The sequence below is a fragment of the Silene latifolia genome, chromosome Y (genome assembly GCF_048544455.1).
Source record: "Silene latifolia isolate original U9 population chromosome Y, ASM4854445v1, whole genome shotgun sequence".
NCBI lineage: Eukaryota > Viridiplantae > Streptophyta > Magnoliopsida > Caryophyllales > Caryophyllaceae > Silene > Silene latifolia.
This window is the reverse complement of record NC_133538.1, coordinates 446959526-446965556: the sequence shown is the minus strand read 5'-3', so window position 1 is coordinate 446965556 and position 6031 is coordinate 446959526.

The window sequence follows — 6031 nt, the reverse complement described above, 5'->3', positions numbered from 1 at the left end:
TGAGATGCCTAAATGAGATACCTAAAGAACGAGAAGATAGAAACAACTATACTTTAATGTGAAGTTCGTAAACAATAAAGATTAGGATAAATATTTGCTTCATTCCACTTTTATTAGGAAAAAAGGATTGTATATCAGATGTACTACCTCACACTTGATTAGTTTTTGAGTTTGTGTATTTTTTTTAGTTCTATAAAGTTTATAAACTACATTTTATTTTTCTGACATCAAGACTCAAATTTTTCCGAGTTTATATGTAATTTTTTTGTGTTATAATGTAATTTTTTGAGTTTAATGTTCAAATAAATGAACTTAAAATTTTTATAATAAAACTCATAATTTTTAATAGAAAACTCAAAAACTTTTTCTTAATGCTCAAAAACTATACAATCTGATGTAGTACATCAGATGTATAGTCTACTTAGTGGTTTTATTATCCCATTTTACTTCATACGATATTACAAATTGGCCCGGGCATTGCCCGGGCATTAAATCTAGTATATATATAAAGCATGAACTTTTCGAGCGATATTAGAGAGTCCAACTTTTTTAGTAAAATTTTCATAATAAAAAAAATTCTCCTAATAAAGGTAGATTTCTATGTTTTAAAGCAAATTTAGTAAATTATCCTAATATAAGTAGATGTTAAAGTTATTAAATTCAATTTCTAATAAAAAAAATTCTCCTAACAAAAGTAGATGTCTAAGTTTTAAAACAAATTTAGTACATTATCCTAATATAAGTAGATGTTAAAGTTATTAAATTCAATTTCTAATAATAATCATATTTTACACAAGCTTAGCTCATTTCTATGACAATTTCGTAGAAATCATAAGTTTATGACTATAAAGAATTTGTAATTTATAGTTTTATTGCTAATATACGTAGATCATGCAAGGAACATAATTTGGGAGTGAGATGTATGACTCCAAAAGGCAAACCATTCAATTGCTAAGTCTTACAAAATTGTACTTCCGAAATGTTGAACTATTTGTAGATACCTCATTTCTGCACCTCTCGCAAACCACCCGGTGATGATTGGGCCGCATGTTTGGTACGCGGAACGATTTGTGACAGTTCGTAAGTTTATCGTCAAGTGATTGCTCAAATACTGATGTCTACCTCTTAGTTGTCATCTACGTGCCGATACGGTCGTTTTGTGATAATTAGAGTACATTTGGAGTCAAGGGCCTAAAACCGTCTTCATTTTTCGATAACCGTTAAATCCCGAGTCGAATGTTCGAATGTTCCGGATATTTCTATTCCATATTTTATAAATATTTCACAATCTTTATCCTTTGGTAAACAATTTCCCGTAATATTCATACAAGATATTAAGGAAAACCAAAATATTCCGTCCTACCATAACTTAAACACGGAAATCTTTCTTCCGCAGAGGAAACCACTTGGGGAACAGACGCAGCGGTGTGTTGCGCCTCTTCCAAGAGACGCAGATGATCGCCGCGCCTCTTCCCAGGTCCTTTTCTGCGTGTTTTTCGTATCTTTTTTATATCTTTCCGAGATTCACTTCCAAAGACTCTCCGAAACCCTAATTCCTTCACGTTATTAGTATAAATAGGAGCCTTCGCTCCTCATATTTCTCACGCGAGTGTCCGCCCTTCTCTTCTCCCTTTGCATTCTAGACCTTTGTTCTTACTTTTTGGCGTCTACGTGCTTGAACATTCGACCACGTAAGCTCGCATCCTTCTGAGTACCAGCCTCGTTTGCATGACCGACCAATTTGACCAACTCCACATCAATCAACTTAATTAATCTAATCGTTTTCCTCTTACGAGGGCACTTTCATATTTGCATTATAGTTCGAGTCGAGCATCGCTAATCGATAACTTAGTCCTTCTCGTTTCGTCAAACATGTAAGTATGAGGGTGTATAACCTCTATTTTTATTATTGTTGTTTACTTTTTGTATCATTAATGTAAGGTTTATGTCGAAAATACTTATTAAAACCGATTTCTAAAAGGTGCTTTAAAATCTCTTTTTGCAGATTTTCAGAAGACAAACCGTCGAGAAAGGACGCAGCAACTGCTGCTGATGCGATCCCGCTAAGTGTTCACAAATTAAGATGTGGTCGTTGGTCACGGTCGAATCAAAACACAATTTATAGCTCCACAAACAACTCTACAATTAGTAAAGAGGCAAGTAAAGGTCGGATCCCAAGGGACGGGAGTTGAAATGAGATTTTTATTGTAACTAGTGGTGTCTAAGGGGTGTCACAAATTGGGTTGATGTAGAAGGTTACTAAACTAAAATAGCAATGAAAATAAACAAGCAAGATGAATTAAAGGGGTGTAAACAATTGATTAAAGGCACTAGGGTGTCATGGGATCATAGGGGAATCATGGGATATGATCATACAAACATGTTCTCAAATTATAAGCAAGCAATTATTGTTGTGATGGATTGAGTTGGGTTATATCTTACAATCCTAGGAAAGTTTGGGTCCCGGAGCCGAATCGATTAGATTGTACAACACCTACAAGTCGACTTAATCTTCCCTACTCAACAACATGCATGGTCTAATGAGACTCGAGTTGGGTTATATCTTACAAGTCTCATTGAAAAGATAGGAGATGATAGTAAATGCAAGGATTCATAGGCTTAGCATTTCATCAAATATAACATGTGCATGAGTTGATATCAAAACAAGCAAGCAAATAAAACATGAAAGCATATTAATTTAAGCATGAATCATTCCCCATGTTGGTTTCCCCTAATCACCCATTAACCCTAGCTAAGAGAGTACTCACTCATTATCATGTTGATCATGCTAGCAAGGTTGTCAATCATACCAACAATATGAAACATGATGAATAAATGAAAGTAATTAACAATAATTAAAAAGGGATTAAGAGATTATACCTACTAATGATTCCAATAACAAAGCAAGAATAATAGAAGTACTTGAATGCTTGATTGAGAGGTTGTCAATCTCCCAACAATAACCCAAATAATCTTCAATTACCCAAAATAAAGGATGAACAAAAGAGAGATTAAAGAACTAAAACTTGGATTAAAACTTGATTAATACTTGATTACAATATTAAAGAGAGATTTGATTGATATTAACTACACTAATTATTGATAAGAAGAACATGCTCCTCTAATTAGACTAATGGGGTATTTATAGTGGAAATTAGGGAGGATGCATTAGGGTTAACTAAGGGCTAAACTAGTAATTACACTTTTTAAGTTGAGCAAGGAGGAGCCGGTATTTTATGAGAGAAGGGCTTCTTTCTTCGTAGCTTGGAGAAGACAATCCGTGCTGTGCTAGAATCCGGGCGGAATAGGGTCGGGACGGGCGGATTCTGGCGTTGGAATCCGAGCGGATTGAGGGGAATCCGGGCGGATTGTGGAGGGGGAATCCGAGCGGATTGTGGCAAAGCCGCTCGGATTTGTCTTTTCGCTTTGGACGGACGGATTGGTGACAATCCGCTCGGATTGTCAGTCAGCAACAAATATTCTTCTTTTCTTCCCTTTTCTTCATAAATTCCTTGGGGATTTCCTTGGGGACTCAAGGATCCTTTCTCAACATTGCTCTTCTACTATGATATGTACAAAGGCCTTCTAATCTTGTCTCTCCTTGATGCTTGGTCATTGAATTCGATCAATTTAGTCTCGTTTTGCCATGAAAATGCAAGATTCTCACTCCTTTCCTACCAAGGGATCAAAATCTCAAAGAATATGCAAAACAAAGAACTAAAGATAAGAAATGACCCAAATAAGCACTAAAAAGCATGAGAACAAGGCTAATTCGGGGGCTAAATATGCGCCAATTATGGTCACATCAAATATCCCCAAACCGAACCTTTGCTCATCCCGAGTAAAGAGGTGACAAAGACTAGGACCAATACTAACCTATCCTAATAATATAGCCGATATGAGACAATTAGCGGGTCTCACTCCGCCCCTTCAATTCACAACAAGACAACCATGAGGTAGGATGTCTTCTTGCAAGGCAAGGTGGGTCTTGCCAAAATGGCGACACATCCAAACTTTAAGCATCTACAAAAAGAATAGCCACTCCCTCATCAAGTGGCGGAGGCACTAAAGAGGAACAAATTTAAGAGCATGTAATCCTTCACAAATACTAGTTCAACAAATTACTAAGTCTAAGAGGATGACACTAAATCACCTCCAAATGGTGTTAAACTAGACTACTTTCGTCCTCAATTTCCAAATGCTTTCGTCAAGAGCGATTGGATGGTGGTGGAATGATGATCCCTATGATGCTAGTAGCATATGACATGACAAGTCTCGAATTCTCTACAAAAGTAAAGGTCATGGATCGTCCCAAGCTCGACCAAGTGGCTTGACAAAAGGCTTTTTGGGAATGAAATGCTCAAATCTTTATTCACAACGGGTGGATATGACTAGTATTCAAAATTGTCCTCATTTCACTTTCACATTTCAAAAATTTAAGATGGGGTTTGTCCCTTCCGGGCTAGTGTCCTTTGCTTTCGCCAATCGCTTATTAGGCAACCGGTTAACCTCTAGACAATAGCTTTTCGGGGTGATAGTCACTCTGTCTCTGGGCGGCCGAATTCACAACCGTATGGGGGCCCAATTCAATGGATCTCACACCAAAGCACATCGAAGTGGTACGCCTCCATCAAAACAACTTAACTTTCTCAACTTTCAGCAATTCATAACATTTGAGGTTTCCTTGGCATTACATTACTTCCACATGACAAAATTTCTTTGAAATGAGCACTTCAAGCTTATTGATAGAAAATATTTTTGGGTTGCCTTACCACAAGGTCAAACAAGGTCACCTAGAAAAGTTAACCAAGTCCACATCGCATCACGGGGTTGGATAGGTAACTCACATGCAAACCCTTGACTAGGCCTTGGGTCATGGGTCAAAAGACACTAGTATGACACTATCTAGGGTGTTTTACAACCATTCTAGTAGGCAAAGTTTTAAGTTGAACAAGTATTTGTAATGGCTTAGTTGCTCTTGTTAAAGTTCCTAAATAGGCATTTTTCAAAACATTTCTAACATGCAACTACATGCCATGATGCAACTAATATAAACATCCTAATGCAAGTGATTCTATCAACTAATATGACATATAAACTAAATGCAAGTCCTAAATTCACATTGTTATACCGCATCAATCAAAATAAAGCCACATAGTCATTAACATAAAGAGGAAAAAGGAGATTGGAAAGATCATACCATGCGGTCTTCAATATCCTCATGTCTCGGATGTGGCGTAGTCAATCAATGTGAACAAGGATAGAACAAACACAATATATACAAGACAATATATACAAGGAAATAAACATGTTTTTGGGTTTTCAATTTTCAAATTTTTATGATTTTTGAAATTTTTGAATTTTTTTGAATTTTTGAATAAGAGTTAAATGTTAGAATTCCCATCCCCACACTAATATGGGCATTGTCCTCAATGGCCAAAATGATGGAAATTATGCAAAGATGATGCATGATTTCTATACTAAATGCAATCTATACTAAGCTACACTACATGATGCATGGTTTTTGTTATGACGGAGAGGATAATTTAGATTACCTCCCGTTGTGTATGCATTAACTTCCCCAAACCGAGTGAGACACTATTGCTAATGTCCAAGGATGGGTATAGTTCATGCACACACTATGCTATGCATGAAACTAATTTGTCATTTTGGATTTTGAAAACGGGAACAATAGAATGAGAACACCTCAATGGTACCGAGGTGTGAGTCCTCTAATGGGGCTAGGACTACTTCAACAATGATCAAAATGAAATAAAATACAAAGAGAGAAATAGACAAACCATGAGAGGGTAGGAGTCTCCAAGGCTTGCTAATCTTCCATCATGCTATCACCATCACTTCCCTCATGAGAAGTGGTCACATTACCACTTTCCTTGTCATTTTCTTCTTCACTTTCTTCCTCATCTTCCTCATCATCATCTTCACCATCCTTTTCTTCTTCACTTGCTTCTTCCTCAATATTATCATCAACTTCTTCATCATTTCCAACAACCTCATTGTCACCCAAAAC